The sequence below is a fragment of the Bactrocera neohumeralis genome, chromosome 4, assembly GCF_024586455.1.
Source record: "Bactrocera neohumeralis isolate Rockhampton chromosome 4, APGP_CSIRO_Bneo_wtdbg2-racon-allhic-juicebox.fasta_v2, whole genome shotgun sequence".
Lineage (NCBI taxonomy): Eukaryota > Metazoa > Arthropoda > Insecta > Diptera > Tephritidae > Bactrocera > Bactrocera neohumeralis.
The window spans coordinates 83,671,948-83,696,617 of record NC_065921.1 but is presented as its reverse complement, the minus strand read 5'-3'; the positions used below and the strand labels follow the sequence as shown (position 1 = coordinate 83,696,617).

The following is a 24,670-nucleotide window of genomic DNA, read 5'->3' as shown; positions in this document are numbered from 1 at the left end:
TCCCTAATATGGTGTTTTGTATAAAATTCTGAGCTTTTGCGCTTTTCGAGCTTTTCTTCTTGAATTGAAATTAGAGTCTGTAGTCGCTAACAGTTTTTTTGTAACATATTTCTTGAAATGTTTTTACAAATTTAATCCATATTGTATGAAATTCTGAGCTTTTGTGCTTTTAGAGCTTTTCTTCTTGAATTGAAAATTGAGTCTGTAGTCGCTAACGGTCTTTTGTTGAATATTTCTTTAATATTTGATACAAATTTGAAAAATTCAACCAATATTGTAAGGACTTTCTTGAGTGTCAAAATTTTCTTAAGGCGTTGCCAGTTTATTGAAAAAATAATAATTTAACCGAAAACTACCTAAATTATATCTGTTTATATACGAAATTGACTCTCACTTTTTGAGATATCGATATAAAATTGTGCACACATTCTTTTCTCTTCAAAAAACTGCTTATATGTTGGAACCGCCGATATCGAGTTACTATAGCATATTGTTTTCATACAAACTGACCGATATAAATAAAGCTCTTGTATGGGAAACTTTTTTATTTTACAAGATATCTTCACGAAATTTAGCGTGGGCTATTATCCAAGAAAAAGATACAATCCCCGAAGAAATTGTTCAGATCGGACCACTATACCATATAGCTGTCATACAAACTGAGTGATTGGAATCAAGTCCTTCTATGGGAAACTTTTTTATTTGAAATGCTTTCCTCATAAAATTTGATGCAGAGTACTATCTTAAGAAACACTTTAATCTCTCTGTAAATTGTGCAGATCATACAAACTGAACGATTAAAAACAAGTCCTTGTATGAACAACTATTTTGTTTGACAAAATATTTTCCTGAAATTTGGCATAGATTATTAGCCAAGCCAAAGGTATAATCTCTGAAGAAATTGATCAGATCAGAACACTATAGCATATAGCTGCCTTACGAAATGACCGATCAAAATGAAGTTGAATATCCTTTTATACCTTTTTATATATTGTAGTTGTGTATTGTTGTTGTGCAGCTAAAGGTAATATTGTTTTTGTTTATATATATTACATATATATTGACATTTAAAAAAAAAATATGTTACATAAATTAAATCAATATTCATTGCTTTTTGGTTTTTACTTCTATATTTACTCATTTGTATTGCGATGTTGTCCTTTTCAATTAATTATGCAGCTTTACATAAGCATTTCATGTAATTTCTGTTTTTGCCAAACTCATTTTAAAAATTTTTTTACCAAAAAAAGCTAATTAATTCAATTTGCTTCAATTTGCGCAACGTTAGCGCCAGCTGTTGGCAAAAGAAAACATAGAAAAAAGCGAAAAACCGGAAAACTAAAAAAGTAATAATAACAAATAGCGTTAAATTAATAAATGTTTACCAGAGCATCATTTATCAAACCGCAAAAGCCACAATTATTTTCCAACATTATTTTGCATAATTGATGCACAATCAGTGCGAAGCGCACGCATCGATGACGCGCCATAAAAACGCTTGCAAATAAATGCACACAAGCAAAACAACAAAAAATGGTAATAATAATAAGCAAATCAGGAAAACATATTAATAACAATGGCGCTTAATAAATTCCACACTCGTAAGTACATACATGCATACAGATGTATTTACAGGCATCAGTCATCAGCGCTGAGCCTTTGCACTTCAGCAAATACAATAATCGTGTTCTGATAAAATGAAAATGCCCACTGTTTGTTTGCCACCGCAATTATTCTGCTCATTTATTTATAGCAGCACTTTGCTGCATGTAAATATGTTTGCACTTATAGCACGCTGATAATAAGCTATAAAAAATATGAACTTTGATACTTTAATGAATTGTAGTATTTGCACTGCACATCCTGTGCGCTAAAGCACTTTATATAATGGCATTAACGCGATGAATTTACCATATTTACTAATCATCAATAATGTTTACTTAACTAGTTGCTAATTATGGCGAAACGTATTTGCAAAACTATAACGGGTTGTGGTTCTCTCCTGCCTTTTTACTGTCATGGAGCGCGTGTGATATCACGAGAAGTGCGAAAAATCCATAAAAAATCCTAAATTTTGAAACAAAATGAATTAAATTTAAAAGAAAATTTAAAATTTTGAAAACTATTTTCTAACACTTTTAAAAAGAAAAGTAAATTTTCGAAAGAAAAATAATCTACAATTAAAAAAAAAAACTCTCAAATGAAAAAAAGTGTAAAATTTTGAAGAAATATTGAAATTGAAAAAAGAAATCAATAATTTTTGCAAAAATTCTCAAATTTTGATAAAAAAGTTTTTGAAAAAATCTAAAATTAAAAAATAATTCTAGTATTTGGAAAAAATAATTCTCAAATTTCGAAAAAAATCTAAAATTTTCCTAAAAATTTAAAATTGAAAAAAGATATATGTATATAAAAATGGGAGAAATTCTCAAATTTGAAAAAAAAATGTTCAAATTAAAAATTTTTTCAAATTAAATTTTTTTTTTAATTAAAATTAAAATAAATTTTAAAATTTTCGAAAATATCTAAATTGAAAAAAAATACATAATTTTGAGAAAATTCTCAGATTCTGAAAAAGAAGTTCTAAAACTTTTGAAAAAATTTTAAATTGAAAAACAATTCTACAATTTAGAAAATTCTATTCTCAAATTTCCAAAAAAAAATTCTACAATTTTGAAAAGAAATCTAAAATTGAAAAAAAAATCTAAAATTGTGGAAAAAACAATTTCCAAATTTCGAAAAAAAAGTTTTGAAATAAAAAAATATTCAAATTTAAAAAAAAAAATTGAAAAAAAGTTCTAAAATATTGGAAAATAACAAAAATTTAAAAAAAAAATTCTTACATTTTGAAAAAAAATTCTAAACTTTTGGAAAAACTTTGAAATTTTGGAAAAACAATTCTCAAACATTAAAAAAGTTCTCATATTTTGAAAAAAAGTTTAAAATTTCTTAAATTTAAAAATTTCAGAGTTTTTGTAAAAATGTAAAGACAACTTTTATTTAGTTTGGGCAGTAGCTATGGAGAATTTCAAGAATTCGTAGTTCATACAAAATTTTTGGGTAAAATGTAGCACAGTTTTTACACACACCGCTGCAAAATACATTTTTTCATTTCCTTTTGTTAATATACATATACATTTGAGACCAAACAGAATAACATGTGTTTAAAGCCTTTAAAAGTTTTCGCAACGAAAAATAATGTGAAAATCAAAAAAAAAAATTTTTAAATTCCTTAAAAATTCTTAATTTTTTTTAAATTTCGCTAAACCTTTTAAATTTCGCTAAACCTTTTAAATTTTTTTCAAAAAAATGAGAAATTTTGAAATTTCAATAATAAAAGATTGAAAATTTAACCAAAAATTTTAATTTTGAAAACTTTTAATGAAAGTTTGAAAATTTTTTTAAAAGCTGCTTTCAAAAATGCTTGACAATTTTTTAAGTGATTTGCTTCATTTTAATTTAAAATATTGAACATTTGAATGAAAGTTTGAAAATTTAAAAAAAAGTTAATTTTGAAAATTTTCTTTCAAAAAAGGTTGATAAGTTTCGTTAAAATTTTTTAAACATTTCTTCAAACAAATTTTTTCAAAACATTGATAACTTTTTTTAATGAAAATTTAAACATTTCTTCAAAAATTTTTTTCAAAACATTGATAACTTTTTTTAATGAAAATTTGTGAATTTTGTCAATAATTTTTCAATGTTTTGTACTGAAGTTGTAAACATTTTTTATATTTTTTTGACAAATTCTTTACAAAACTTGGAAGTTTTCTTAAAAAACTTAAAGAAATTTATTTTAATGAAAATTTTTGTAAAAATTTCTTCAAAATATTTTGAAATTTTTTTCTTTAAAATATTTTCTGTTTTTCTTTAAAAGCTTTGCATATTTGGTTATGAAATTTTGAACATTTTTTCAAACAAATTTTTAGTTTAGATTGTTTTCGATTCCTGGACCGACTAATATCATGCAGTCTTTTCTTACATTTGTATTACAAACCTTTGAGCGTATTTTAGCTATAATTTATAAAATATATAATTGTATAATAACTATTAAGGTACCTCCCTACTTTTGTTGGATAATAACAAAGAAGACAGTTATGCAATTGACGACAGTTTCATTCCATAACTTTTTTGGATTGCGTTTGACAGGGAAATATATTAGTGCGTGACGTCATGAACGAAACTAGGGAAAGCTGTTTCTATTTAAAATCTGTTGTCTCTAGATATTGAGAAGCTTTTTAATTAGAATAACAAATAAGAAATTCCACATGCCCCAGTCTTTAAAATTGAAAATTTTGTTTGTTTTTAATTCTCTCAAGCTTAAATGAAAAACTTTTTGTTCTAATCGTTTTAGCTGTCACATTCAACTGTCATTCTTGCGCCTTTCAATATACTGAAGCATCCCAACTGTTCTCAAAGTATCTCGGCAACAATTAAAACTGTCGCAATTATATGCCCTCACCAATATTTGCCAAACAAAAATTTATCTAAATACTTAGCAACAAAATATCTTACTAGCAAAATCGCGACAGTATTCTCCTGCTCGCCAGTGGAATATGCTTTCAGTTAAGATTTGCCAAAGCGCACAACATTGATTTTCTATTCTGGTTAAATGGCCAGATGTCGTAAAAATAAATTAAAGCATAGCAAAGCGTTGAACGAATCCAATTAGTGGCAGTTGAAAGTGTCGCAGCGAATATGGTTGCGTGCCACCGGCGACTGGCCGCTGTTTTGGCATGCAGCACACACTCCTATGCACCTATGCAGCGCTAGCTTGCCTCCCGCGCCCGCCATGCCGCTCGGTCTGTCAGCAATTAAATCCAGTTTGTCGTGTGACGTAATGTGACACTGTTGCTGCGACGGCTGCTGCCAACTGCCCACCGTCAAATCAACTTAGTCGCGCATTATTGCTGCACACACACAAACATACACATGTTATATATGTTGGCAGGTATACAGAGGTGGTGTTGTGGGCCCAACAGCGCACAAGCGCTTTTCAGCTAATTGCTTTTTGCAATATTTGGTATTCGCTTAGACGAGTATTGGTTATTTCTATTTGATTTGATTTGCAAATTGCAATGCTATTTTCGCAACAGAAACAACCGGTTTTAGTTCTCAGATTTTTTCCTATATTTATACCCTGAACAGGGCAAATACAAGTGACTGTTCGAATATGCGCGAATTAATACCTAAGTTTTTGAGTTATCGTTTTGCAAGTTTGCACATGTTGTTTTTTCCCCAAGATGCTACTCATTTGTCGGAACCGTCGATATCGGACTACTATAGCATATAGCTGCCATACAAAGTGACCCTTCGAATCAAGTTCTTGTATGGAAAACTTTTTCATTTCAATAGATATCTACATGAAATTTGGCATATACTTTTATGGAAAGGAACGCTGTAATCCTCAAAAGAAGTTTTCAGATCGGACTTCTATAGCATATAGCTGTCATACAAACTAACTAGTCAAAATTAGGTTCTTGTTTGGAAACGTTTTTTATTTAACATGATATTTTCACAAAATTGAACATAAATTATTCCCCAAGAAAACGAGATATTCTCTGAAAAATTTGTTCAGATCGGACCACTATAGCATATAGCTGCCATACAAAGTGACCAATCAGCACTAAGTTCTTGTATGAAAAACTTTTTTATTTAACAAGATATCTTCACGGAATTGGGTATATATTTTTACCCAAAATAACGGTACAATCTTTGGAGATTGCGTGCAAATCGGACTACTATATCATATAGCTGCCATAGAAACTGACCAATCAACGTCAAGTTCTTGTATGAAAAACTTTTTTATTTGAAGAGATATCTGCACAAAAGTTGAAATAAATTATTGTCCAAAGAAGTGCCACAATCACTGAAGAAATTGTTCAGATCGGACCACTATAGCATATAGCTGCCATACAAACTGATCGTTCAAAATCAAACTAAAGGTCTTTTATACCCTTTTAAGCTATAAGAATTGCAGCTGTGAAGGGTGTTATAGCCTCGTTATAGCCGAAGTTAACGTTCATTCTCGTTTTTACTTTACTTTTGTTGTTGTGCGCAAACAAACCAGGTTGCAGCTTGATTGATTTGGCGTTTATCAGGTCTGCATACGCATTGTGCAACGTGATTTCTAGATTAACATAAATTTTTATATACATATATATACACACATAGGTACATATATATATATAGATTTTAAAAATTTTAGAATCAACCGTTCGATATACTATACATATGTATGTCCGTATGTTTGTACATAATTTTATTAGCTTTCTCATTTCAGTCCGGCATTTCGCTGTGCTGAATAATAAATACTACCGACAGCAGGTTTTCAGTCATTGTTATTCTTGTTGTGTTTATTATTATTGTTTTTTCATTTACAAACTTACGGAATAATATTTGCTTAATTCATGCGCCGTTTATTTGTTGGTTGAATTCAGCTTTTGCTAATCATTATGTAGAGTTGCGCAGTCAGGCAACAAAATGACAAATAGCAAATGTTTTGTTTGGAAAGTTGTTGTTGTTTTTCTTTAATTTTTACTAAATCTTAAAATCTTGTTTTGTATTCTAATTATTTGTGTTGTTGTAGTTGTAAAAAGCTTTACTTCCTTGTAATGGCTTTCGCTAATGAATTAAGACTGATGTGTGGCTGAATGAGGCACTTATGAGCATACAAACATACATACTATATTATACATACATATATGCATACACATACAGTATACACAAATATTTATGCATGTATGTGTGTTCAGTTGACTTATTACTCAAGCGATTTAACAACGTTTCCGTGTTCATAAATAACAATAAAAAATGATGTTCACGTTTAGTATTTGCTCTTACCATACACACATACGATGTACATATACATATATGAATGTATGCATGTATCAGTATATGCCGGTAAGTGAAAAAGCGTGAAGTTATGCAATAAGTTTGCCTGCTTATCCCACATTACATATGCATTAAAATACTTTTACTCAGCAAGGCAAGCAAAGTGAGTGATAAGCGTAATGTGTGTATGTGTATGTGTGCGGCGCCGAAAAGCGCTTTCTTTGACTTGTTTTCGTGCATATTTTTGCATTTAATACATTTCAATGGCATTAGTTCGGGTAAAACTTTGCAAGAATTTGCTATTTATGCGCTTTTAAGCTTTGTAAGTGGAGCATAAGAAGAAGAATTCACTTAGACGTAAAGCGAAAATCTTCAAATAGTAAAGGAAGAAGGCTTAGACGTAAAGTGAAAATCTTAAAATCGCAAAAGGGGGCTAGATACGTGCAAATAAATCTGTGTCAAATTTTTATAGAGTCCCAAAATGTGGAAATTTCTGCAGAACATGTGATAATTTGGTTGAAACATATTTTCTAAACTTTCAAAATAAAATGTGTCCCAAAAGTGCAAAATTGTCCCAAAAATAATTTTACAACGAAATAAAGTGAGAATATTTGTAAAGTAGTCTAGATATTTTTACTTAAATTTGTCCCAAAATGTTAAAATTTTTAATAAAAAGTATTGATTATTTGGTTAAAACATATTTTTTATAGTTAAAAGTTCAAAAATAAATGTGTCCCAAAAATTTAAAATTGTACCAAAAATTATCAATTGTCCCAAAAATTTAAGAACAATTTTTTTAAATCGAAGTGAAGTAAAAATTTTAAAAAATTTAGTAAAAGTTATTAAATATTCTTTTTAAGTTGTCCCAAAACTTTAAAGTTTCCCAAAATGTCAAAATTTTTAAAAAAAACGTGATTATTTAGTTAAAACATATTTTTTAAATTTCAAATAAAATTATTCAAAAAATTAGAAATTGTCCCAAAAATAAGGAAAACATTATTTACATAGAAACAAAGTGGAAATAAAAAACAATATTCACTAAAAGTCGTCAAGATGGTTTCTTTTCATTTGTCCCAAAAGTTTTATGTAAGAAAAATTTTAAAAATTCATTCAAAAATGCCACAATTTGTTATAAGTATATTTTTTGAACTTTAAAATTTAAAAGTAAATGTATCCCAAAAATGAAAATTGTCCCAAAAAATAAAGATGCAAATTTTTACAAAGAAATAATGTTAAAATAGTAAAATATTTATGTAAACTGTTCTAAATTATTCTTTAATTTGTTCCAAAAGTTTTATGTGTGCCAAAATTGTACAATTTTTTTAAAAAATGCCATAATTTGTTTTAAGTATATTTTTTAAACTATAAAATTTAGAAATAAATGGGTCCCAAGAAATTAAAATTTTTTCAAAAATTAAGAAAAAGTATTTACTTAGAAGTAAAGTGAAACAATACAATATTTTATATTTCAAGAATTTTTTATGGCAAAAATATTAAAATTTCTTTCAAAAATGTTGTCATCTGTTTTAAAAATACATACAAAATTTTAAACTCGAAATTTCAAAAATATTTTTATGGCGAAAAATTCAAATGCTTAAAAACAAATAAAATTCTTACCTACATACATATGTAGAAGTTAAGTGAAAATCTAAAAGTATTTAGTTAAATAAGTCTAGATAATATCTTTTTTTAATTTGTCCCAAAAGTTTTATGTGACCCAAAGTTAAAGATTCCTCTCAAACATGTTATCAATTGTTTTAAATAAGTTTAAAAACTTCAAATTTTAAAAATAGATATGTCCCAAAAAATTAAATTTGTCCCAAAAAGTAAAAAAAAAATAATATGTATATATTAAAATAATATTAAAAAGTTTTACCGAAAATATTTTGTACAAAATAAAATTGTCCCAAAGTATAAAAAAATAAAATTTAGTTGACGAAAATTGTCATAAAAATATTTTGTAACATAAAATTTATGTACATAGTTTTGCACGCTTTTAAAAGCTAACCAAATTATCCCTATGTATAAAAAGTGAAAATTTAGTTGACGAAAATTGTCCCAAAAAATGTATGTACATATATATTTTTGAAGATTTTTAAGAAGTATCCAAATTTTCTCATTATACGGGCGCCTGAGATAAAGATTTATATTTTATAACCAAACGCATCGAGAATTAAATGGCATTAAGATAATATTACCTATAACCTAGTACTAGAAATCACTTTTTCAGATTTATATAATAACACAAGATTAGCTTCAAGCCAAAGAAATATCTAAGTTAAAGGTGCAATTCAAAAATAAATCAGAAGTGTTCAAAAGCTTAAAGTCCACCGAGAAATCAGTGTTAATGACTGATAATATACATACATATGTACATATATGCAAAGTCATTATTCACATTATTTTATTTATGAAGTAATTTACTGCGCACAGTCTGCCTTAAAAATTTCGCTATATTAACGATAAATCATTTTCGGTAGTAGTAGCTTATCAATAAGTGGACTTACGAACTGGCTTTATTGCTTATTTGTCAAACGGGTTAAACAATGCACAAATTTATAAGCACGATCGACCATGAGCACATGATATATGACAATATGTATATATGTATTAACAGCTGGTTTGTTACTTATTCGATATACAAACATACATATACTGGGGTAATAAAAAATAAATCGCTGTTGTTAAAAATTTATAAAAATTTACGAGCAAAACCGCCCATTTAGAGGAGATAAAAGCAATTAATAACTGTTACTGCGTCGCCTCACTGTCTGAACGGAGCATAAATATGTTAGAGTTAAAAGGCCAAACATTATGAGCACTCAATTATTTAGATTTATTTAATTTAAATTTTTTGCCATTAATTTATTTCTCAGAGCAAAATGATTGATGACTTTAATTGCGAGTTTCAATTTGTAAAAATACAATAATTAAAATGGCACAAATTCATGCTAATTATTGCGGAGAAAACTATTAACCAAAAGGCCAAGCAGAACAAAATTCATTAATGAAATGTATTTGAGTTAATTGCAGGCGCGCGCAGAATTTATGTCATTTTCACTCAATGAGTGCGGGTAGTAAGAGTAATTGGTTTCGAAATGGACATAAATTAGAAAGAAAGAAATTTTTAATGAACAAATATTCTTGAAATTTTTTTTCGAATAATTTCAAATTTTTTTATTTTTCAAATAATATTTTTTCCAATAAATATTAAATAAATGGAAGGTATTTTCAAATTATTTTCGAAATAAAAAGTTTTTTAAATTTTTTCAAACATTTTTTAATTAAGGCATTTTTCAACATATATTTTTCAAATATTTTTTCTTGATAAAATTTCATTAAAAATTTTAAAAACTCTTTTTGAAACTTTTTTAGAAAATTTTCAATACCATTTTTATTTTTGAATAATATTTTTTCAATACATTTTAAATAAAAAAAGCTATTTTAAAACTTTTTTCCCGATAAAAAGATTTTAAATTTTTTTCCAAAAATTTTATTAAAGACATTTTTCAAACTATTTTCAAATAAATTTCATGAAAAAACTTCTTTAAAAATATTAAAAACTTTTTCTGAATTTGTTTTTGATAATTTTCAATTTCTCTTTTATTTTTTGAATAATATTTTTTCTAAGAAATTTTAAATAAATAAAAGGTTTTTAAATTTGTTTTCGAAATAAAAGATTTTTCAAATTATTTTCAAATTTTTTTAATAAAAACATTTTACAAAAATATTTTCAAATAATTTTTCATAAAAAAATTTCATTAAAAATTTGAAAAACTATTTTAGACAATATTTTAGAAATTTTTTAATATCTATTTTATTTTTAAATAATAATTTTCCAATAAATTTTAAATAAAAAAGTTATTTTAAAATGTTTTTCGAAATAAAAAGTTTTTTAAATGTATTTCCAAAACTTTTTAATAAAAACATTTTTCAAACATATTTTCAAATAATGTTTCATGATAAAATTTCATTAAAAATTTGAAAAACAATTTTTGAAATTTTTTAGAACATTTTTAGTATCCCTTTTATTTTTAAATAATATATTTCCAATACATTTTAAATAAAGAACGTTATTTTAAAACTTTTTCGAAATAAAAAGAAATTTTTAAACTTAAAAAAAAAACTTTTAATAAAGACATGTTTCAAATAAATTTAATTAAAGGTACTTTAAAACTTTTTCGAAATAAAAATAAATTTTTAAACTTTTTAAACACATTTTTAGTAAAGACATTTTGCAAATAAATTTCATGAAAAACTTTTTGTGATTTTTTTTTAAATTTTCGATTTTTTCATTTTTGAAATACTTTTTTTTGCAATAAATTTTTACATAAATAAAATGTTTCTTAATTTGTTTTTCCAAGTATAAAGTTTTTTAAATTTTTTTCGAAACATCTTTTTATAAAAACATTTTTCTAACATATGATTAAATAATTTTTCATGAAAAAATGTTTTTAAAATTTATTTAAAATATTTTTTTTTTAATATTGATTAAATATTTTTTTCAAAATTTTTTTTTTCATGAAAAAATATTTTTAAAATTTATTTCAAATATTTTTTCATCCAAAAAGTAATGTTGTTTTACATTGCTGCATAGTGTTACCATATTTACGTATATTTAAAAACCAAATGTTGTCGCTGACCTTCTTGATTTTCTGAAATAATTACTGAGTAAATTATAGCCCTAAGCTAATTGAGGGGCAAGCGTGCAATTATTAACCGTGGAGCTCACCAAAAACTGCTTGAGGCAACAAAGCAGAATTAAGAAAATATGTTTTAAGTAAATAAAAGAGCATGCATATACCAAAATATTTAAATATATATTGCGAGCTGCCCAACCTGCGCGTTTAATGATTGCTTGAGCCATGTCGTGTTTTATTTGAACGCATAAGGTACATATATAATTGCTTGGATATAAACAGCCAAGCTCCTTAAAAATTCAAGCGTTGACTTTAAAAACCTTGGAAAAGTTATAGCAAAATTAAAAATGCCTTTAAATACACATTTAAATATAATAATTATTATTATTTTTATGCTTGAAAGATATAAAATAAAAGTGAAGCTTAAGACCAGGGTTGCTCTGCTAAGTAATTAAAAATAGTTATAATTATTTCAGCAATGTTGTGTTTGTAGTTTTTGTTACATTTTTTGTACATATTTTGTATTTTTTTATTTTATTTTTTTTTTTTTTTACTAAATTTTTATTATTTTTTTTTATTAAAATTTGTTTAAATTTTTTGTGTCAACATTTTTATTAGTTTTTTTTTATACCATATCCCATTATTATTATATTTTGTATTATGTTTTATTATTATTTTCTCAGTTTTCTTACTGTTAATTAGCTTACACACCCTAAATCTCACAAACTTCTCTTAATTCCGAAAGCAAAATGTGCGCGCATGAACTGTGTGAGAGATAAACTAGTTTACACTTAAAAATTGACATTAGCAGCACTTGTTGTGGACATAATTAATTGCGTTAATTAGCTGTGTAAGGCTGTTACTTGCTATACATACATATATGTATATATATTTATTTATTAGATTATTTGGTTAGCAGCGACAAACTGTTTAAACTTTATTATAAAAGCTTTTATTTGCTCTCTTTTCAGGTGCTAATTTTCACTTTGCTACTACATTACTGGGAACGGGAACTTAGTTCGTGGTAAGTTTTTAACATTTCTTATTTTTCAAACAATACATAACAAATCAATAGTTTTCGAAATTTTTTTTTAATTTTTAGAAAATTTATTGTTAAGGATTGAAATATATTTTCATAAACTTTTTTTCAATTATTAATGAAAAACCGTTTTTGAATTTTATATCGTCAAACTTTTTTTTAAATTTTCGAATATATATTTATTTTTTCATAAAAGAAACCTTTTAAAGACATTTTTTCTGAGTTTTTTCATTTATTTCGACAATTTTTTAATAAAAACGTTTTGTTTTAATAATTTTGAATTGCAAAATGTTTTTAAAATTTATTTCGAATAAATTTTTTTTTATCAAATTTTAAAGTACATAGTATTTTTTAGATTTATTTCGAAAATTTTTAATATGAACAATTTTTAAAATAATTTTGAATGAAAAATGGCTTTGCAGGTATATCGCATAATTTTTTAAAAATCTTTAATTGAAAAATGTTTTTGATATTTATTTCGAATATCCTTTTTCGCTTTTATTGATTTTTTTTACAATATTTAAAATAAATAAATATTTTTTAAATTTAATTCGAAATTTTTTTCAAATTAAGAGTTCTTCAAATAATTTTTAATGAAAACAGGTTTTTGCAATTTATGTACCTATATATATGTACATCGCATAATTTGTAACATTTTTTTTCGAATATTTATTTGTCTACTTTTTAATAAACTTCAAATAATTTTTTTTTAAGAAACATTTTTGTTGCGGCCTTTTAAATTTAAAGAAAACATTTTTTTTTTAATAAAACAATTTCCTCAAATAGTATTTTAAAAAACAGTGTTTTGTTTATTTCCAATAATTTTGTGCTTTGATATTTTTCAATTTTTTTATAAAACTTAAAGAAAGTTTTGAAATTTATTTCGAAAAAATTTTAAAAATCCCCATTTAATTTTTTCGAATAGCAATATCTCTTAAAATATTTTTTCAAAAATGTTTTTGAAATTTATTTCGAAATTTTTTTAATAATTTCGATTTTTAATAAACTACAGATAAATGTTCTCTTAGCAAAAAATTGTAATTTTTTTGAAATTTATTTCGAATAATTTTTAATACAGTTTTTTTAATTTTAAAACAATGTTTATTTTACTAATTTTTCAAGAGAAAATGTTTTTGATATTCAATTCAAATAAATTTAATAACTTGTTTTTGATCAATAAATGTTCTCTTATGAAAAGCTTTTTACATTTTTTAAATTTTTATCGAAAACTTTTTTAAATTTATTTCGAAAATTTTTGAAAAATTTTTATTTTAATAAATTATTTTTTAAAATAATTTTTCGAGAAAAAATGCTTTTGCTATTTAATTCAAATAATTTTTAATAACTTTATTTTAGATTTAGCACAGATAATTGTTCTCTTAGTACAGTAAAAGGTTTTTATTTTATTTCGAAAATTTTTTAAAATTTTTTTCAAATAACATTTTTTTAAAAAATGTTTTTAAATTTATTTCGAATGATTTTTAATAATTTTTTTTTTAATTTTCATTCAATATTTTTTTTTTTAATAATTTTTCAAGCAAAAATATTTTCGAAATTTTATTTCAAATAATTTTTAAAAATTTGCTTTTAATTTTTTTGAATAAATATTATTTTTTCAATAAATTACGCATAAGGTTTTCTAAGGAAACATTTTAATGCGATTTTTTATTTCCAAAATTTTTGTCAAATTTTGGTTTATTAAAATTTAAAAAATTTTTTCAAAAAGTTAGAATACATAAAATTTTGAAACTTATTTTGAAGAATTCGTAATAATTTTTGCCACATTTTTTCGAATAACTATTATAACTATTTTTATTTAAAAAAAATTTCATATTTTTTTTAAATGTATTTCGAAGATTATTCAATAAAAAATATTTTTAGAAGTGTATTGAAATGAAAATATGTTTTTGAAATTAATTTTGAATAATTAAAATTTTTTTTTGTTTTTTAAATTTTTCCAAAAATAATTTTTAATAAAATTGTGTCCTTCGAATTTATTTCGAATAAAATTAAATAGTAAATTGTTTTTTTATATAAAAATTCTAAACATTTTTCGAAAAAGAAAATCTTTTACATAAAAGGGAGATTTTATTACAAATTTCTCTGCTAAAACTTTATAAAATGCAAAAACATATACATTCAACAACATATATATATGTACATATGTATGTATGTACATATATATGCAAGCCAAAATACAAATATATCTTTCTATGTTATGCAGTGTTTTGCACCCCTCTTGCGGAAAGTACAACGGTTTTTATTTTTAGAAAATAGCAGAGCTTAGCTTTTTACCTGCAACATTTTGCGCATGTGTATGTGCTTAAACTGTAAGCGTAGCTAAAACGCTCTATAAATACAGCAGCAAGTGTAAATAATTGTAGGCGCTGGGAAATGTGTGCTATTTAACGTGGAATTACGGTTAAAAATAACAAATAAGCGCTGTCACACACACACATCTATTGTGCTATCTATACACTTGCATACATATACATATACATATATTTACATATGTATGTATGTATGCGTTGGAATACACCTGCAGCTAATGGGAACGAGGACATGAAAGCACTTTCTTGCCTACGTCATTATCAGCATTTCTATTTTGTTTCCTTACACATTGCACATTGCATTTGCTGTCTATTACACACACGCACATACAAAATTGTTTGTGCTGCGCTTGTTTCTAGTTACTCATACGACATGCGCACCCGCCAAAGCAAATAGCCGCATATAAATATAAATGAAAAAGTACCGCAATTGACAACGCAATGAACTCATGCAACTGTTTAAATAAGTATTTAATGTATACTAATGTTTTGTTGTTTACATATTGTAGTGTATTTATATACATACATATATACATACATATGTACATATGTACCTATATGGGCAGAAAATAGTAAGATTCTGTTCATATTTTTAAAATTCTTAATTTATTTCTCAAAAACTATGTCCATCCCCTAAAATTTTGGTTTCAATACACTTGCGTCAACGTTTTTTTTCAATTCCCGAAACAATTGTTGAGGATTTTCGAAAAAATTAGTGATTTTGGACCAAATCGTGCTTTCACTTTCCCCAAATAATCTTTAAAAATAGTTTTAATTGATCATTTCAGCATTCCGAACAATGTCAGTTGCCATAGGGATCACTGAGAGTCATACCAGCTCCAAAAAAAACTCTATCGACGAAATCGTTCTCGCGCGAAGTTTAAATTAAGAAGTCTTACTATTTCTTGCCCACAGGTATATATGCGCTGGCATGTACACAATTGCCAGTCATTGCTCTGCAAATCGCTCAAATGTCGACAACACGTGCCAACTGCACGTTGTCTATTTAAAATTTACAACAACAACAATGACTCATATTACCTTGCATCTAATATGCATACATTTGTTTGTTGTACTCATTTGTTGTTGACTTGGAAGTGGGTTTATTGTTTCAGCATGTGGCTTGTGGTTTCGCGCTTGTGTGTGTGTGCGTGTGCGTGATTTTCGAATTTAGCTCTTCACGTGCCGTGATTAATGAATATATATATATTTATATTTAACCATATAAATATTTTATTGACAAAAATTTGCTTTGCCTCATGTATTATTTGGTCATTATCACAGAGTTGTCAATTGCACTTAAGCATACTGTCACAGCTGTCATGCCTCACTGTCAGCTACTGTCAAGCGGTTACTTGCTGACTTCTGTTTATGCTTAGCGGCGTTAAGAAATGTATGTAAGTCGATATCATGGCATAATAAGTGCCCGCATATCCTGCTGTTATATACAATTTGTATCAAACGCCTGCCTCCAGGTGGGCGTCAGCGCATGCATGATGTATTACGCCATTTAATATGCAACAATTCGCTAACGCTTGACTTACTTTAATTTTAGCCATTGTACTTAAGGCATGCAGAGTTTATATTTCCAAAGCAAATATGTAAATAATTAATCACGCGCAGAGCTGAAACCGCCTTCTTTGTGGCATGGCAGGTGGCGCTGACTCAAGGTAGAATTAATACATTTTCTTGAACTTAAACTTAAATTGAATTTCGACCACCAAGGCAACATAAGAGACTGTAGAGTTTCATGTAACCTTCTAAGAAGCTAGTAAAGACTGTAGTCAGGAACAAAAAAAAATGTTAGCTTCGGTTACACCATAAAAATATTCTATACAGAAACTTAATTCCGGTTGTACAGTTTGTATGGCAGCTATATGCTATAGTGACTCAATCCGAACAATTTCTTTGGAGATTGCATTATTGAACTAGGCAACAAACCATGTCAAATTTCATGAAGATACCTCATCAAATAAAAAAGTTTTCAGTACAAGTACTTTATGCCGATCGATCAGTTTGTATGACAGCTATATGCTATAGTGAACCAATCTTACCAATTTCTTCTGAGATTACATCTTGCTCTCATGGAATAATTTGTGCCAAATTTCGTGAAAATAGCTCGTCAAATGAAAAAGTTTTCCATACAAGTACTTTATGGCGATCATTCAGTTTATATAGAAAGATCGAAAATAAAAGAAGAGTGATATAATGCTTATAGATATGTATTTATGCAGGAATATAGATTATATTGGAGAATATTGAAGAAGTAGGAAGGAAAGAGAGGGTAGAAATATCGACAATATTGGAGAATAGTGTATAATTTCGAGGGAAAGAAAGAGCGGAAATTAAGTTTATATTGGAGAGTGGTGTAGAACGAGAAGATAGGAATATCGACTATATTGGAGAAGAGTGGAGAAGAAGGAAGGAGAGAGAGAGTGGAAGTATCAACCATATTGGAGAATAAGGAGGGAAAGAAAGAGTAGAAATATCACCTATATTTAAGAGGAGTGGAGAAGTCGGAAGGAAAGAGAGAATATAATAACAATAAGTATCGACAATATTGGAAAGTAGTAGAGTAATGGGAGGGAAGAAAACGGTAGAAATAGCGTTAATATTTGAGAGTGGTAGGGAATGAGAAAATTAGAATATCGCCAATATTGGAGAGGAGTGGAGATGTGAGAACGAAAGAGAGAACATATATCCTCTATATTGAAGAGTAGTGGGGAGTAAAAGTGAAAACAGGTGGACCTTATAAATAGAAAGGTCTCTTTTCGTTTCAAATGTTACTTTGAAGTTCAAAAATATAAATATCCGAGCTTTTTAAAAGGTGTTATATTTTGAAAAATGTTCTTTTGGAATTTGGAAATTTCATCCTCTACTCTGTGTAATGAAATTGAGAACTAAGCTTAACGGAAATTCATTTAAAATTCTTTTTAACGTCTCAGAATTGTGATTTGTCATAAAAAAAAGAAGCCATGCTTTGCAACATTGCACTTTCGCTTTACTGGGTAACACGAGCTTATCGCAGCTTAACAAAAAAATTTGGTTTGCCTAATGATTTATATACAGTTATAAGCATGTGTATGAGAGTCTGTATGTTTACCGAAATGATACTGTACCGGTGCATTAGGGTGGTAATTTCAAACATTTTGAAACTTTTCCCAAAATAATCATTATTAAATCTTAAGGGTGTTAGCTTAGATTTAAGCAGTGACAGTTGCGAGCATGAAATTGTCAACAGAATTTTAAAAAGTCAAGAATTTAAATTTTTTAAGTACCACCCTTATGTTTAGAATAGCTACAAAGTTATCTACGTGCGTTTACTGCCGCTATCGCAATTTACGCTTGAATGATATTCTAGTTGACATTAACGCGCTTTGTGTTTGGCGCATGTTCAATCTGGCATCGCCGCAACCACAAGCACCGGCGGCGGCAAACAAGCCATACTGCAACATACATAGCGAGCAGAGTAAGTGCTCAAAGTCGTGTGTGGGGACATTTGCACCGATCGGTCTGCACAGCAGGTAACCGCAATTTCCGGGCGTTTGCTATGCATGAATTAACACACACACGCGCAGCCCACAGCGCCTGCATACTTATGCATACATATGTATATACATATACTATGTGTGTAACCACACATATTCACCGCACACACAATACTTGTATAAGCCCCAGAGTGTTAGGCGACTTAGTGAAGGCATTTAGGCATTTATAGTCATTGTTGGCGGTTGGAAAAAATTAGTTTGTCGTAGGCAATTATTGCCAGCGTTATTTGTTGTTATTTTATTCAGCGCATTAGCTGCGCGCCTTCCTGCTGCAATTTTTATGTAATATGAGCTGGCGTTATTAGCTTGTTTTTCGCTGCACATTTCATTTATAATTACTTTATCTTGTTAATTTTTATGAAAAAAAGCGCGCCAACAGTACGTCTGTGTAATTGCTGAGACACACAAAAGCCTGACTGGGCTTTTTGTATTGAAAGTGCGCTAAGTGTGGGTTATATCTGATCAGGCAAGTTTACGATGTTTCAAAAATAATGCACAACAGTAAAACATTGGCAATAACAACAAACATGGAAGCATTTCATATAGCAAAAAAGCGTATATAAAAGTCTTTATCTTGAATTTTGATTTTTATTAGCGATCAATTTGTATGGGAGGTATATGCTATAGTGGTCCAATCTGAACAATATTTTCGCAGATTTTAAGGTTGCTTTAGACAATAATCTGTAACAAATTTTGTCAAGATATCTCGTCAAATAAAAAAGTTTTCCATATATGGACTTGAATTTGGTCGTTCAGTTTGTATGACAGGTATATGCTATAGTAGTCTGATCTGATACATTTTTTTCAGGGATTGTGGCATTGTCTTTTTTAATAAGCTGTGCCAAATTTCGTGAAGATATCTCGTCAAATAAAAAAGTTTTCCATACAAAGATTTCATTTTGATCAGTGAGTTTGTATGGCAGCTATATGCTATAGCAATCCGATCTGATTAATTTCTTTGGAGATTATAATATTTTCTTAAAGCATAATCCATGCTAAATATAGTGAAGCTATCTTCTCAAATAAAAAAGTTTTCCATACAAGCATTTGATTCCTAACGCACAGCTTGTATGACAGCCATATGCTATAGTAATCCGATTTAGGCCATTGCGACAAATTATCAGCTTTTTGAAGAGAAAAGGATTTGTGCAAAATTTCAGTTTGATAACTCAAAAACTGAAGGACTAGTTCGCGTATATACAGACAGGCATGGGACAGCGGCGTTTCTTTCTGGGTGTTACAAATATTGTGGCAAACTTAAAATTTGCACTGGGCATAAAAAATTAATAGTTGAGCTATTTTTTTTTTTAGAGTAAATAAATAATATTTTTTTACCACTATTTCAACTACTTTTATCACACAAATTAAACAAACAAACTAACATAGCTTAAAAATGAGAACGCGCGTGTTTGCTAATATAAATAAGTGTATGTATATGTATGTATGTATGTACATATGTACATACTTACATAGTTATATTATGGTATGAGTTGCCAACACTTGTCCGCTGATTACACGCTGTCGTTAGCGACACAATTAACAACTGTAAACTACAATAATTACACTTATTATATAAACAATGTGACCGAGATTGTTCTGGTTTATCCACAGATAAATATGTAACACTTGTAATCTCTATTTTTTATAAAAAAAAAAATAATTTGTTAAATTGCGTCAATTGTTTTTTGTGCTTCTTTTTCTGTTTATCTTGTGTGCTGAACTTATTTAGTTGTGAAACAACTGTTATGTAGATAAATACATGATACATATATGTACTATGTATGTAAGTATCTATGATAAAAAAGTATTGCGGTAATACGCGTGAATAGATTAAGACGCACATTTCGGGTGAAAAGCTAATATAAAATTTATTAATAAAATAATTTTTTTTTCGTACTAAGCACATTTCAAGGCTAACTTTTTTGAGGCTTCAAGTGAATTTTATTTTTTTTTTTTCATATTTAATAATTTTTTCTAGCAAAATCCCTCTCTCTTATAACACGATTTGATTTTCAAGGCTTCAAAAACTTCTAATAGTTTTTTATATACAAAAAATTTTCCCCATATCCGTCTTTCTACTATATGTATGTATATGTATGTATGTACATACTATACAAAATAGAATAGAAAGAGAAAATATAGACAAAATTAGTTTTCGAGGCTTCAACCAACTTCTAGTAGTTTTTTATTTGTTTTTGATATTAAAAAAAAATCTTAGCTACATACATATGTACTTATGTATGTATGTATATCATTTTTTTTTTCGAGGCTTCAAAAATTTTTATTTTTTTTTGTTATATTTAAAATTTGTTCCATTTTCTAAACAAAAATAAAACTCTTTTGAAGCTTCAAAGAACTTTTAATTTTTTTTGATACTTAAATTTTTTTTTTAATTTGTTTTGATACTTCATTTTTGTTTTAGCCATATCCGTACCTCTATAAACAATACTAAAAAAAAAAAAATTTATAAGGCTTCAAGCAATTTTTAATTTTGTTTCTTGATATTTAAAAAATATTTTTTTATCCATATTCATGTCCGTCAGTATACCCTAAACAATTTCTTTGAGGCTACAAACATTTTTTAAATTTTTTTAATTTAAAAATTATTTTTTAGCCATGTCTGTCTTCCTATATACTGAAAATTTTTTTCACGCTTCAAACAATTTAATTTAATTCTTTTTTATATTTAAAAATGTTGTTTTCTTAGCATTATCTGTTTCTCTATTAAAAAAATTTTTTGAAACTTCAAACAACTTAAATTTGTTTTTGATGTTTTAAAAATTGTTTTAAGTCATATTCGTCTCTCTCTATACCAAAAAAAAAAATTGTTTGCCATATACTAAAAAAATTTGAGGCTTCGAACAACTTTTATTTTTTTTATATTGAAAAAAAGTTTGTTTGCCATAACTGTCTCTCTATACACAAAAAATAAAAATTTCGAGGCTTCTAACGACTTTTATTTATTATTTTATTTTTTTAAGTTTTGGTTAATCATGTCTGTCCCTCTATATGGTTTACATGCGAAATAATCCTTTTTCTGGTTTATTATTTTTTTAATTTTTGTGGAGTTACATACATACATGTACATATGTACTTATGTATGTACATATTCCTTACCAAAAGTTCTCTTTCTAAAAAGCGTCAACGTTCCAAGTCTCATACATAAATATATACATATGTATGTATGTATGTATACCTCTTCCTTACGTCGTATCATATTACTTATGTATATATGTACATACATACATACTCATAAATACATACATACATATGTACATATATAATTTCCAGTCTCCTCAGGACAATTAAAGATCATTCCATTCCAATTCCAAAAATAGCATCTAATTAAAACACTCGCATGCAATGACTATTTCTTGCGCTCTTTCACTTTTCCATAGCCAACGCTAAATTGCAATTATCGTCAATAATAAATAAACAGAAGAGCCAACAGTGACAGCCGCAGCGACAGCACCACAGAGACCAACAGCAATGGTTTTTCACCAGCAATTAATTTTTTTTATTAGAAACAACAGCTACATTACAATACAAACTAACGGTAATTGAGTGAAAATATGATAAACGTAAATGGTAGTTGTTGTTGTCACGAAGCGGCGATAACATTGCGACCGCAAGCTGCGTGCCACCACACCGACGCACAATGAAAGTTCGCTGCAATGCGAAATAAATACCAACATACATATGTATGTACATATCTATGTGTATGTAAATGTGTGTAGCAACATTTATTTATATACGTGTGTGTGTTTGCAATTTGTGGCACACAATTCAATTAAACTTCAATTACAAGAGTTTTAGAGTGAAAATTGACGCGCAAAGTCATCCATTGTGGCAACTGTACAGACTGCAGATACATACACACACAGAGACAAACAGGCAGACTACCGGCTGAAGAAGCAAACAGCGTATAGATTGCAAGAGTTGAATAAAAATTCACACCGAACGGCAATATTTCCACAGTTGGCACTTCAACACTTCGCCTGTCGTCAGCGAGCGATTTGTTTATAAATGCATATATAATATATGTATATGTATGTATATGTACATAAATATGTATGTATGCGTATGTGTGTGCGTTGAACTTCAGCAAATATTAAAGCTGCGCGACTCGAGTGTTTATCTGCTTGCTACTCTGTTATTGCACTGGCAATTGTAACCGTTGTGATATCTCCACATAATTTACACCCATGAGAGACATAACCGTTGTATACACATACAACAACAACCATGTGAATGCATTTGTACTCGTTTGATATCACAAAACTGATTGCCTGTCTGGCGCTGTCTATCGAAGTCTGACTGACTGACTGACTGGCTGAGTAACGGATGTTGCTGCAACATCATTATCTCCGAATGGCAACGCCCAGTGGACTACTCCACTAAGCATGAACGGCAGCAACAGCAGTAGCTCAGCGTCACCGACATAATTAAAGTGTCATCAATTTGTTAGCGTCAATATGTGTTTGATTGCACTCAGCATGTGCGTGTGCACATATGCATTAACACAAATACATATAAATACGTATGTATTTGTTTTATGTACGCCAGTGTTGCCACATATTCGTATTGCTTTTGAAGTGCACAAAGAGCGGTGTAAGCAGTCATGATATAAATATTTTACAACAAAAGATGTGCTCAAGGTTTAATAGCTTTAGGAGATAGGTTAAGAGTTGCCAACTGTTCTAATTTTTGCGATTAGAGTTGCCAACCGTTTAAAAATTCAGAAATATTTCAAAGTCTTTTTGGTGAATTAAGTTTTATGTGTGTGCTAAAATTAAAAACTGCCTTTAATGCCAAATATTTGAGACTAGGGTTGCCAACTGGCTTTACAAAAAAAATATATTTTAGAAATATTTCATCAATGTTGAATAAAGATTTTAGGTTATAAATATTTGAAATACTAAATATGCTTTTATGTTTAATATAATTTTTTAGATTAGAGTTGCCAACTGTTTACATATTAAAAATTATTGAATTGCCAACTACTTTAACAAAAATTATTGTTGTTTTATACAATTTGAGGGGTTTTGTGATAATCTTAAAAAATATTTTAAAATGCAAAATTTTTAATATTAGAATTGCCAACTATTTCAACAAAAAATTATAAAGGGAAATCTTTTCTGTTGAATAAAACTTTAGGTTATGTGTGTTTATACATAATAAATATTTTTTTAATGTTAAATTTAATTTATAGGGTTGTAGTTGCCAAATGTTTCTTTCAAAAAATACTTTGAGATAGTATTTAAAAATCTGAGCTGTTGAATAAAACGTACAAAACTTTTTAATGATACAAATATTTTTTTCGGATCGGAGTTGCCAACCGTTTTTACAACAGAAATTTAAAAGATGTTTCAAAATCTATTCTGTAGAATACAATATTTTTATGTGTAGTAATACTAATGTTTTAATGACATATAAAGTGTTTCCGATCAGTGTTGCCAACTAACCTTAACAAAAAAAATAGTAGAGTATTATATTCAAATCTTATTTTTTACTAAAATTTTTTATTATGTGCAACAATAGTTTTGAATGTCAAATATTAAATATTAGCGTTGCCAACCGTTTTAACAAAAAAATATTAAAAGAATATTGAAAATATATTTTATTGAATAAAATTGTGTGTTAACTGGCGCAATATTAATAAAAGTATTTACTGAAACATTTTTCGAATTAGAGTTGCCAACCGTTTTAACAAAAACAATGTTAAAAGACTATTTGAAAATATATTGTAATGAATAAAGTTTTCGGTTATCTTCGGAAATGTGAACATAAATTTTGGATGTAAAATTTTTTGTATTAGAGTTGCCAACTGGTTTAACTAAAAATATATGTAGAATGAATACTCCAAAATCTATTTTAATACTCTAAGTTGCGTCATCATGTTTTCATTGATAAATATAATATTTAGGATTAGCGTTGCCAACTGTTATAAAAATTTAAAAGAATATTTCAAAGAGCATTCTGTTGAATAAGGACTTAAGATTTTAAGCTGTAATAATAAAAATAATAATAAAAAGGTTTTGATAGTAATTGTTTATGGTTAGGATTGCCAGCTGTTTTAAACATAAAAAATTTTATTATTATAAATATTAAAAACATTTTCAAAACGTCAAATATGTTAATATTTTTCACAGAGTTATAAAATTCCGATTACAACAGAAAATAGTTCAAAGTTAAATCCGATCTCAGCAACGTCCAGCTAACATTCTCACAGTATTTTTCCTAATTTTCGAATCTACACAAGAATCAGAAAATAGAATT

At 27.5% G+C, this 24,670-nt stretch overlaps 1 protein-coding gene across 1 annotated transcript in view; it reads left to right on the top strand.

The window, feature by feature from the left end:
• Positions 1 to 24,670, top strand: part of LOC126755139 (E3 ubiquitin-protein ligase goliath) — a 117,772-nt gene that overhangs the window by 32,963 nt on the left and 60,139 nt on the right. The window contains exon 3 of the mRNA XM_050467502.1: positions 12,446 to 12,498. The gene's annotated coding sequence lies outside the window, so the exon portion shown is untranslated. The remainder of the gene's footprint in view (positions 1 to 12,445; positions 12,499 to 24,670) is intronic.